This window comes from Oryza glaberrima, chromosome 11 (genome assembly GCF_000147395.1).
Source record: "Oryza glaberrima chromosome 11, OglaRS2, whole genome shotgun sequence".
Classification (NCBI taxonomy): Eukaryota; Viridiplantae; Streptophyta; class Magnoliopsida; order Poales; family Poaceae; genus Oryza; species Oryza glaberrima.
Window position 1 is genome coordinate 7,980,392 of NC_068336.1, and position 12,080 is coordinate 7,992,471.

Sequence of the window (12,080 nt, forward strand, 5' to 3'; positions counted from 1 at the left end):
GCAATCAGATAAGCTTTTAAATATTAGTTGATTCCATGTGTGTAAATTGGGGATATCAGTATGCCAACTCGTGATCTAACTAACTAGCTATCTACAATTTTGGGTTTAGTCCCACATTGATAATTGATGATGAAAGAGCACAACTTAAAAGGTAGGGGCCGTCCTCACCCATCAGACTAGTCTTTTGAGTTGTGTAGGCCCAGGACCTAAAATTGTGGCTTCGGCTGGGCTTATGGTGGAGCAGGCCCAATTTGACTTTGGTGGCCCATGGCTGCTGGGCTGGCCTGCACACTGTAACATACAATATGCCAAGCGTGGCTCGTCTCACCTAGTGGTTTGCCCTCTTTATGATCAAGTTGAGGAGTCTATAAAACATCTCATGATCAATTGTATTTTCAGCTGACAAGTTTGGTCCTTAATTTGCAAAGGCTAAGCTTCTCTTCCACACTACCGAACAATGACACACGCAAATTCTCTAGTTGGTGGGCGGAGGCAGTAAAAGGCTTGCAAAAGAATAAGAAGAAGTGGCTCAACACGCTGATTATTTTGGTTGCTTAGGAGATTTGGAAGAATAGAAACAATTGTGTTTTTAATGGTGTTGCCCCTAGCATGGCGGATGCCATCCGAGCTGTGGCTAGTGAGGGCGCGCTTAGATTTCTAGTCGGAGCATCAATGCTCCAATAGATGTTGGCTAGGACACTATTGTCTTAGCTCCAAGAGCTATCTTGTGTGCCACAGGAAAGTCAGCATGGGTCGTTTCGTTTTTGTTTTGTGCTTTTTTTTAATTAAAACCTTTAGGGTGTGTGTGTGTGTCGAGATTTTTAAATCCTGCAACCCCCACCAACTGGTGGAGAAACCATCTTTGGTCGGTCGGCCAAAATCCACAATAGTCCTGGTTGCCATAAAAACTGGGACTAAAAATGATCTTTAGTCCCGGTTAAAAGCACCACAGCTAGTTTATGATCTTTAGTCCCGGTTGTTAACACTAACCGGGGCTTAACATCATCTTTACTCCCGGTTCATCCCGTGTCAGTAGTCTGTCAGGGGGCCGAGGATCTTTAGTCCCGGTTGGTGACACCAACCGGGACTAAAGATCATCTTTATAGTCCCGGTTGATAATACTAACCGGAACTAAAAATTATATTGATCTTTAGTCCCGGTTGGTATTACCAACCGAGACTAAAATTTAATACGTAGTATATAATCCCTATCCCTTATCCTCTCCTACACTTCACAGATCCGTTCCCCTTCCTCTTCACAGATCTAACTCCTCCTCCCCCTTCTCCCCTTCCTCCTCCCCTCCTCACTTCCCATCCGCCCTTTCTCCCCTTGCTCCTCCCCTCTCCTCCCCTCCTCACTTCCCATCCGATCCGGTGGCCGGCGGCCGGCGGGGCCGCGGCGGCAGCGGTCGTGGCGGGCGGCGGCGGTGCCGCGCGGGAACAGGTTACTGTATATACCCAGCATGCATAAAACTAAGGTATCAGATGCACCAGACCCTTGTACCTAGTACCAAGTTTGGTACTATATGTATCAGAATCCATAAAGATCCGATATCTATAGGTATCATATCAGGTACCCTAGTACCTGATCCTTATCTATAGGTACAAAATCTGATAATTATAGATTCGATACGTGTAGTTACAAAACCTAACGGCCCATTTGGTTGGGAAAGGGGGAAATTGTAAAGGGGAACAAGGGTTTGAGGAGCGGGGACGATTAAGTCCATTGTTTGGTTTGTGGGGTTTTAGAATGGATGGGGAAGAAGAGATTAAGATCAAACTCCCACCTTTTCAATACCTGGGTAGGGGCAAGTAATTGAGAAGAAATTCCCTTCTAAGTACGACAAGATAAATCCGAGCCATACATCAATACTTAAAATTCAATTATCATCCATACTCCTAATGCTTGTCATGTCTACTACTCCCTTCGTTCCTTAATATAAGGCGCAAACGTCTTTTCTTCAAGTACCAGTATACAAGGCACAATACTCAACTCCGTACTTGGTGTATGCAAGCATTGAATGCATGGTTGCATGAGCTCTCGATATTCGGTTAATTAGTTTAAAGGCAAAGGATCCACCACTCAGATGCTTGCATGCACGCGCAAAAACTGCAGGACACGGGTGCATGCCGCTTTGGCACTAGATGCGATGAACTGATCAAAGCGTCATGCATTGGAACGCGCTGGAATAAATCGGTACGATGGGTAGTTATAGGTTTTCTTGGTCTCTTAGCCTAAACAATTTACGCGTTGTATTAAGAAACGGAGGGAGTACCAAACAAAGGACTGAGAGTAAAAAAGAAAGTCCCATGATCAATCCCTCCACCTACTCCCTCCTTCAAACTCTCAATCCCTTCTCTTCTCTTGCTAAACATGCGTAAGTATCATAATATCATTGATGTGATACATTAGAGTACTATGATGATCCTGCACTAGGATATCTACGAGGTGTGTCAACAGAAAAATCAACACAAAAAGTTTCAATGGTAGAAAAAATATAATCAAAAGAATACCCCATAATCAGAAACACTGCTTTATAGTCTCATTGCCCTTTGAAAACAAACAATAGATCATAAAAAAATAGTACCCAAGATCCTTCAATATAGATAGCTAACTCAAATCATTGAGCAAAACTAGCATGAGAAATCGCCTATCCAAATGCTTGAGAACAAAAAAAAAAAAAAAAGAATCTATGCTTCGATTCACCACCTACAATCGAAAAAGCTTGCCGTGATCCCATTTCAAGTTAGCAACCATAACTACCACGAATCGAATAAGCCATACAAATTGCCCTGCCTCCACCTCGAGTAGAGGCGACCTTCCACGACAGCATAAAGCTAGTCATCATTTGATTAAAATACGTGGTGCCTTGGTGATGATAAGATATATAGGTAGATCGTAAATATGAATTGATCGTAAATACCACACAGACACACGTTGAGAACTGGTGCGGAATTACGTGGAAAGCGAATGATTTGAGGCCAATCCAAAATTCCAAATCCGTCCTTGCAAACATAAACGAGAAATAAAATGGCAAAATGATTTCTGCTACTTCCTGCGAACGTCCTTTCCCCATTCTTTGCTGGGAGATTCCTCGTCAAACCCTAAACCCCCTAAAAATCCACCCGCGCGGATCGTGAGGTAGGAGCTCGGGGAGCGCCGCGGGTGGCGGCAGGAGAACGGAGACGGACGGAGGATACCCTCCGGGGTGGCGCGAAGCCCGGTAGTTCCCTCTGCCGGCGTCGCCGTCGGCCGATGGCTACCGCCGCTATGTGCGACGGCGAGGGGCAGCAGGGCCGACTGCGACGAGCTTCTGTTCCACGCAATTCCACAATGGATTCGATGGACTGACCAGGTATGTGGAAAAAAATTGGTACGACATGCTCTAGACCTCCATGCTTTTTTCTCTTTCTCTGGGAAAATGGTTATCTTGGTTGTGGAGAGAAAGGGGGAGAGATAGGCAAATTATATATTCGGTTCTTACATAGTTAATTATTTTGGCATATTTGTATCTTATTTTTGTTGAAATTACGGTGTATGCTTGACTGTAAATTTTATTACTTTCCTCGTCATACTTGTCCTTATGAACACCTGTTTTTGCCAAATGTTCTAGTGATTGTGATGGCATATAGGTTGCTGTTCAAGCAAACCTCAAATGTATAATATCTATAGATGCTGTTGAAGAATATGGTGGTTTTGAATCAATGGCAGATGTTTTGCCACATCTCATTGATATGCAACACCAACCCAAGAAAGGGTAAAAGCATCTAAAAAAGAGAAGAAAAACGACGCGACAAGATTGTTTCCTGTTTCTGACCGAACCAGAGATGTCATGGAGCCCAGGAAGTGGGGCAGCACCTGCCAGCTCTTGGATGTTTTCAGAGTGATTTTCAGCAGCAGCACCTTGCCAGCCAAATCCATGAACTGATTTCTGTCTATATGATTCCTGTAGAAATGAATGAATTATATATTTGGTATCACATTTTTGTTAGATGTATTCTACCAAATGGTTGCTACCTTTTGAAATCTCGTTACCTCCCAAGAACAGTAAAAACACAACCCCTTACTCCCCCCCTCCTCCACCACCACCACCAATTTTTTTTCCTCAGGTTCATATGGCTTGACAGAATAAAGGTCCAATCATATAAAACAAAAAGTTAGAGTACACTATATGTGTAGAGAATTGTAGCTATTCCAGAAGAAGTTATGTATACTTAGCTCTACTACATTTCATCTATTTCAATGGGTTTAAACATCCTTCTCCCACTCCCGCGGATGCTTCATACTATCCTCTTCCTTGCATTTGATCCCAACATCATCATCATCTTTTACCATCTTCCATGTCCAGTTTGTGTTGATTGCAATATTGATATGGCTGCGAAGGTGATTGGTTGCCTCCCTGATGGCAGCCTCTTTAGCCTCCACCTCATGAGCCTTTGCATCTCTACAATCTATCAACACAAGGAGATGCTTGAGAGAGGACATCTGCTGGATGCTGAGAAAAAATTGTCTGCATGGATTTCTTGTTTCTCGTGCTTTTAAGTTAAAGCGAAACCTTTCAAGATTTTGCATTGCCCCAGCCTCAAATACTAATGGATTCATTTCAATATTGCAGGAGTAAAACACGAACTGTTTAAGATAGAGAAACCCTCTGTTGCGGATGATGAGCTTTTCATTGGGGGCTACTCCTTTTGTCCATATCCTGAGAGCTAGAAGAGAAGGTAATTTGCCAAGGATCTGAAAAGCTTCCTCCCCAACATGACTAATATTGATATTCAGGAAGGTGACGCTAGAGAGCATAGCCATCCACTCTGGAAATCTAGGAAAATAATAATTTGAGCTCATCCCAAAATATCGGAGGGGATTAGGAGCAGTGAACCAAGAATTCAACAAGAAATCGAGAGACGAACCATTTTCAGTACAGCATTGAACATGCAGGTACTGAAGCTTGAGTTTGCACAGTGTACTGATGGATGAAACAAAGTTATCTATGTGAGTTTTACCACCAGCATACATATCATTAACGCACCAAATTATCCCAAGATACCTTAGTTCAGTCAATCTTTGTAGTTCATGCAAGGTATTTGATGAGATGCTGTTGTCAACTTTCATATGATAAAGTTTCTGTAAAGCCTTCATATTCCCTACTCCTGCTGGCAGACTTACTTCATCGGCAAGTAAAAACAGCAACCTTTTCAACTTCACAATACTCTTGGGTAATTCCTTTATCATTGTCTGTGTCAGATCTATTGTCTCAAGTTGCTGTAGTTCCCCTATTTGCTCTGGGAGTTTGCTGATGCTTACTCTGTTCAACCTTAGGTATTTAAGACGAAACAATTTCTGTATGCCATTTAGGTGATGGTTTTCTAATTGATCGTTGCATTCAATGCTAATTGTACGAATGCTAATTGTACGAAGAGCTTGAAAGTCTGAAATAGGCAGCACATTTTCAGTGGATCCATAAGTAGTGAGTGATCGAACATTCAAAACATTCATATCTGACATCACCATAATTTCTTCTTGACCATGGTAATGAACCAGTCGATGAATCTTGTCTTGTGGTCCAAAGGCATGATTCTGGTAACCAAATACTGTGATGAAATTTTCTTCAGCTGGCTTGGAAATAATAAGATCAAAAATCACATCATGTACTCGACAAGCATCAACTCTGCCATCATATTGGATGCTCACTGGTATGATCATGCTCCTATTGATTAGTTCATTAAAATAGTACTCAGCTATTTCCTCTAAATTTTGTCTGCCATTTGCTGTTATGAATCCTTCTGCTATCCATCTCAGTACCAATTGAGTCCTCCTTATTACGAAATCCTCCGGATATATACTGAGGTATAATAAGCATGTCTTCAAATAGTGCGGAAGGTCATTATAACTGAGAGATAGAATCCTCTGCATGTCATTTACACTGGGATCCTTTTCAAATTGAGAGCCAATGGAATTTCGGTACCTCTCCCATAATTCTTTTGTGCATGGATTATTAGCCAATAAACTAGCTATACTAATGATTGCCAATGGTAAACCGCCACATTTTCTCAAGATGCCATTGGATACTAGTTTCAATTGAGATGGACATTGATCTTCAGAACCAAATATCCTTTTCATAAACAATTTATTAGCATCACTGTTGCTAAGAGGTTTCAGTTCATACACATTGTTGAGGTCTGGATAGCAACATGACTTGGCAACTGAAATGATACGTGTCGTTATCAATATTCTACTACAACAGTTACTTTCTGGAAATGCACTCTGATTGTTCTCCATGCTAATGTACTCCATAGATCATCAATTACAATAAAGTACCTATGACATGATCATTTCAAGGAAAAAAGTATTGATTAATTCCTCTAGAATAATACGGTGTACATAGTTAAGGGTTATGTATGAATACTGGTATTACTGACAGTTATTTTGCGTAATGCTTTGAATTAACGGCTGGTTATTTTTCAAAATGTTTGATTCTCCCCACATCTATGTCCATTTCCTAATATGTCCAACTGGTGTCTTTTTCTGGAAACAGTAGAGAACTCTTATTAAAATTTATTACTATAAGAAAAAATATATATATGTTATACTTGGTTCCAGAGGCCCAGATGAAAGTTACCACATCCACATGTAAGCCTATTTCGGGCCAGAGTTGATTTATCATAGTAAAATTCGATCTAAGCTCAGGGGAACTAACTAATAAATAATTATAAAAATTAAATATTGGACCAAATTTGTTCGCCTTGACTAAAATTGACCCGATTGTTTATCCTTCCCCAATCATCCAGTTTGGCTTGCAACGTTTCTATCTTTCTTCAGGGATTCTCATCTTTACCATTCCTAATTAATCTGTAACAGTGTTTTACATCATTGTCTTGCAATATTCTTATGCAAGGGATGTCCATTGTCTACAACTCTAGATTGCATTGAATAAAATAGGACTGAAGAAGCATGGAACAGATTAAAATGTTAAGCTAGATAATTTAGGATGAATTGAATGTAATGTACAGTGCTGCATTGCTAGTTTGCATATAATGCCACAAGCCCACAAAACTCATGACATGGTTGACATGTACCACACAATATGTTGATTGGAGTAAAGGTAGCAGAGCAAAATTCATTTCGAACAATATGGACATGGATTAGTAGTGTCTGATTACCTTCTACCCGTGAGGGTTTCTCTCAATTTGTTGATGAGTTGCTCCTCATCCAAAGCTCTCAATCTGCCCATGAGTTGCTCTTCATCCCATGCTAGACTAGCATGTTCAATCCTTGTGATATCATTGAGCATTTTCTGAAATATTTTCCTCATGTCAGGTTTTTGGGAGATGGACACAAATGCTTGGCAATCAAACTGCCCTCCAATTTTGTTATATACTTGACGAGCAAGAGTAGTCTTGCCCAACCCTCCAAGACCCACAACAGACACCACACTTAATCTTGACTCCAACTTTTCCCCTCCTTTAGTTAGCCAGTTGATGAGCTCTTCTGCTGGTTCATCAATACCTACTAGGGCATCTGCCTCCGCAAAAAGTGCTGGCAACCGAGGGTCAAGGGGTACCACATCAATAGAACTTGAGATGGTACCATTGAAGTTATACCTCTTTTGCCGCTCACTTGCATCGTCAACACGCGCCTTCAACTTTAGGATTTGATCAGCAATCTCATTACGAGCTCCAAGTGTCCTCAGCTTGTGAATGCTCTTCTGGAAGAAACCCTTGTGAACTCTGCTTGAGCCACCATCCATCCGATGAATAAAGTCGTCGATGCAGACCTCGATATCGTAGGACAGCTCTCTGATTTGGTTCCTCCATTCCTTGACCTGGATATCTAGATCATCCATGTCAGCCAGCTTGAGGAGAAGAGCATTCATGCTTTGCAGCTCGGGCTTCATGGTGAGGATCTCCTCATTCACACCCTTGAAACTGTTGTTGCACTGCCTCTCTACCAGGGCAGGGAGCTTTCCGAGAACCGAGCTGAGTACCCCGGTAGCAACACTCACCATGGTGTGCTCCATTTGTGATTTGAGGTGTATGTTTGGTGGCAACTCTAAATCTAGCGTGCTTCACAGATGCCGGGCTCAAGGAGGAGGAAGAGCTTCATTATGATAAAAGGTGAAGTGGTAGGAAGCTGTTGGTGTTACTAAACTAGTGGAGATTGGTGACAACCAATATCATGGTTCTCAGAATTTCAAATTCAATCATAAGTGTGGTTGTGATGTTAGCAAAATAAAAAAAAGATTATGAAAGAAGACAGTCGCATGGGAAGAACAACACTCTTCGGCAATAAGACAAAGTTATAAGATGGGGATTTGCTTAGGTTATCAATATATAGTGGAAAAATGTTGGAAAGCTTCAGCCATTTCCTAATGCAAGTTAGGTGTAGTGATTTTTTAATCTGCCATGTCAATCTTTGGCTCTTTGCTTCTGGTGGTCAGTCAATTAGGCATTTACAATAATTAAAAATCTAAACTATAAGGCTTTCTAAATGGTTGGTAGATCTTCATTTTAGTCCAAATAAAGCCTTGTGCTTCTTTTGTATTTTTTAACATGGTAAGCAGGTATCGAAACTCTAAACTCGATTTCTTTTTTCTTTTGGATATTATCTCAGAACTCAGATGTATTCAATATGTAAGTGAACAGTTTGCATTAATTCTTCAGCGATGGCATTACCTTGCTGCACTTGTTTGTTGCCACTGATGTTAATAAACCCATTTCAATAACATAACTCAGGTTTTGACACCTATACTAGTTAGTAATTTTGCACCATGGATATCTTGCTTCAAACTTGAATACAAGTTTCCAAAGGAGGTATGTTTAAAAATTATGTTTGACTCAAATTTATGCAGCCCTTAATATGTTTTCAGTGTTGCATGAATGTACATTCTGCTATACAGTTTTCATCTAATTCTGCTAATCTGAATCCAATATTATTGGTAGTATTCTGTCAAAAATATTATTGGTAGTACAAGAGTGCAATCAGCATCTGTTGAGAGGGCTCAGATTTCAGGTATCACAGGAAGCATCTATGCAACTGCAGGACTGAAGAAGGTTGGTCAGTAATCAGTCTTCATGCCATTTTTCTTATATACAATCTAGTCATCAATGTCCACTCGATGACAATGACTACATCCAGTTCTGATTAGAATAGTGTGTACTTTGTAATATAATCGTAATCTTCATATACGCCATGAACTTGCATACTTTTCTCAAGACAAATCAGCATGCATCTTGATAACTTATTCTTAAACATTAAGCAGACGATGGCATAGTCCCACCGACTCATATTTGAGAGTTTCCAAGAAGTAACCTGGTATTGTACTATGCATATTTCCTCTTGCCTTCTATTGTTTATTTGTGACTTTTTTCAAATGATTCACATATGCTTCTCATACTTTTGAATCGTAGCATCAAAAGACAATTCAAGGATCAAAGATATAGGAGCATCTGTTTGCATAACAAAGGTGGTTCTTGTATAAATGCCTGGTCAGTCTTGTTCTGATCAAACAACCTTCATATATAGATTCAGGATGTTCAGGATGTTCGTTCACCTGCTTTTGATATTCTCCCAAAGTCTGTCGTTTTAACTTAGAACAGGGTATCACATTTTTTCATATGTGGTTTACCCTGTAAGATACCTGTCAAAATAAGAAACATGTCTTAGGATAAAAAACTATAATTTATTTTGTGTAGTAGAAGTAGATTTATCCACACAATACTAAGTTTATTATCAATAAACTTGATCTTACACATACAAGGATGATTTAATTTGTAGCACACATTCTTGCATAGTGTAAAAGTAGATCCTCGTTATACTGAGCATGTGACATGATGAATTTTGAACTACTGGAAATTACTTGTCCGTATATTGAGGCCTTCCGACTATAACAGTTAGACCAATTTGAATGGTTGACATGAAGACAATTCAAGGACGATGGTTGAGAACTCCTTTATCTACCAATTTAATTGAGCTATAAAGATTGCAGGCAGAATTGAAATGTATGGAATTTTTATGGTACCCTTTTTACTTCCGAGGCAGAGACAGCCTCATCATTTCGCTTATCAACCAAGATATGAATTTTCGACCTTAAATTTAGAGTTGATTTTGGAGTTTTTTTCATCGTAGTTTATTTTTTCAGCCTTGCTTTTAGATCGTTAACAACATATATATATATATATATATAAATTTAATTTACAAATTATTGTTTCATTTACAAATATACCGTTTCATTTTTTCCTCCAATATGCTAAACAATGGGGCAGTTTGCATAGTTCAAAAGTTACATGAGAGTTAAGAGATAAACTGCGGTGAAATGGTCAGAACATTAGGTAAAACAAAATCTGCTCGACTAAACATCTATGAATAGATGCTTTGCATATATCTGACAGGAATCAAAATCCACGCACTTCCTTGCCCACGGGAACGGATGCCGCTCCTTTTCACGAGCGGGGGGTAACCCCGCTGCCTTCTTCGTCACCCCACCCCTGCCACCATTGGACCTCATCTTTGCCTTGATCTTTGGGGCCACCGGATTTGGCTACCACGAGCTTGGTGGCGGCTAGATCTAATTGATGCGGACCAAGCAACTGTGGCGGTTCCCTCCTCGTCCCTGATGGTTGGAGGGAAAAGCGAGTGGGAGGTGGCGGGAACGCCTCATGAGGATGAGATCTGAGGTGGTGTTCTTTTCTCCTGAACATGAAGATAAATATGAATATTAAGTTTTTTACGCAAAATGAGATGGTATTAACGTATGATTGATTGAGTTTTAATTATTACATACTTGGAAAATAGATTAATATGATATTTTAGTGCAACTTTCATATAGAAAGTTTTCGCACAAAACGCACCATTTAGCAATTTGAAAAGCGTGTCACGAAAATCTTAATCTTCATCTAACTCTTGTTGAAGAAAAGAACGGGACATCAGCCTTCCTCTACCGATTTGTCAATGGTGGCTAGGTGGTGCAGTGACTGTGGTGCCGGGGCCTTCCTTTTTTATTATGTTTCTTGTTCTATAGAGTTCTGTGATATGTTCCAGCTGTGGTATACATTGTGATTTGCTCAAAAATTGAAGTGATTCTGATTCCTTGACCTTTATGATTCTATGGATTTCTTGATACGTGGATATTGATTCTGTGACATATGTGAGCAGCTTGGGCCCACTGTCTAGGAAGGGGGCATATTAAGGGTGCGCTCTCGAAGGGATTGGCTCGACGAGCCCAATTCATCGGGTGACTACCTTTTTAATTGGAAATAAGTTCACCGGAGGTCCCTCAATTTAACAACGAGATTTTTTAGGTCCCTTAACCACAAAACTGAAATGTATACCCCTAAACTTACTTAAACCGTTCACTCAAGGTCCCTAGGCAGTATATATGGGTGGTTTCGCTGACGTGGCATCCTAGTCAGCAAAATAAAAAATAAAAAAGTTATGGGGCCCACATATAAGTGAGAAGGGAAAAAAATGTGGGACCCACATATCTTCTTTTACTCTTTCTTCTCCTCTCTTCGCTTTTCTTTCCTCTCTCCTCTTTTCGTTCTTCTCGTTGCCACAGAGGGGAGCGGCAGCTGGCGGCGACGAGCGGCTGGACTAGGCGGGCGAGCGGGCGGCGACTGGTGGAGTAGAGTTGGGTAGCGGCGGCGGTGGGCAAACGCGCGTCCGGAGCAGTGCGGCTGCGAGCGCGCGGCTGGCAGAGCGAAGCGGCGGTAGCGAGTGACCGCGTGGCGAGCAAGCGCTGCTGCGCAGAGCGGCGCCGGCAGCGGCGGTGCGGAGCGGACAGCGGAGAGCGGCAGATGGGGCCGAGGCAGTCAGTGAGCGATCCCAGCCGAGCTTTGCCGCCGGCTCACCGATGCCCATGCGCCACACGCGCCATTGGCCGGCGAGGTGAGAGGAGGTCCGAGAGAGGGGCAGAGCAGATGGCGACACATGGGTCGGCAGCGATGCGGACTCACTCTTCGAGGGTCCTCTTCATGCCATCCCTCTCTACCGATCCCAATCCCGAGCCGCCCGTCGTTGAGACCCTTGACCCCAAGCCGCCTACCCCTCACCACGATGCCGATGCCGTCGCTGTTGCTGGAGCT

At 41.6% G+C, this 12,080-nt stretch overlaps 2 long non-coding RNA genes and 1 pseudogene across 3 annotated transcripts; 2 read left to right on the forward strand and 1 right to left on the reverse strand.

Moving 5' to 3' along the window:
- Nucleotides 1-2,994: 2,994 nt before the first annotated feature.
- LOC127755944 (uncharacterized) lies at nucleotides 2,995-7,434 on the forward strand. 2 transcript variants are annotated; one of them, XR_008013073.1, is made up of 4 exons: nucleotides 2,996-3,355; nucleotides 4,616-5,216; nucleotides 5,320-5,693; nucleotides 7,318-7,434. It is a non-coding gene; the product is annotated as an uncharacterized LOC127755944 (long non-coding RNA). The 2 variants fall into 2 exon arrangements; XR_008013072.1 differs by having other exon boundaries at nucleotides 2,995-3,355; nucleotides 4,616-5,693.
- LOC127755943 (disease resistance protein RGA5-like) lies at nucleotides 4,249-8,017 on the reverse strand (annotated as a pseudogene).
- LOC127755945 (uncharacterized) lies at nucleotides 7,467-9,939 on the forward strand. Its single transcript, XR_008013074.1, has 3 exons — nucleotides 7,467-9,050; nucleotides 9,260-9,312; nucleotides 9,408-9,939. It is a non-coding gene; the product is annotated as an uncharacterized LOC127755945 (long non-coding RNA).
- The last annotated feature ends 2,141 nt before the right edge of the window (nucleotides 9,940-12,080 follow it).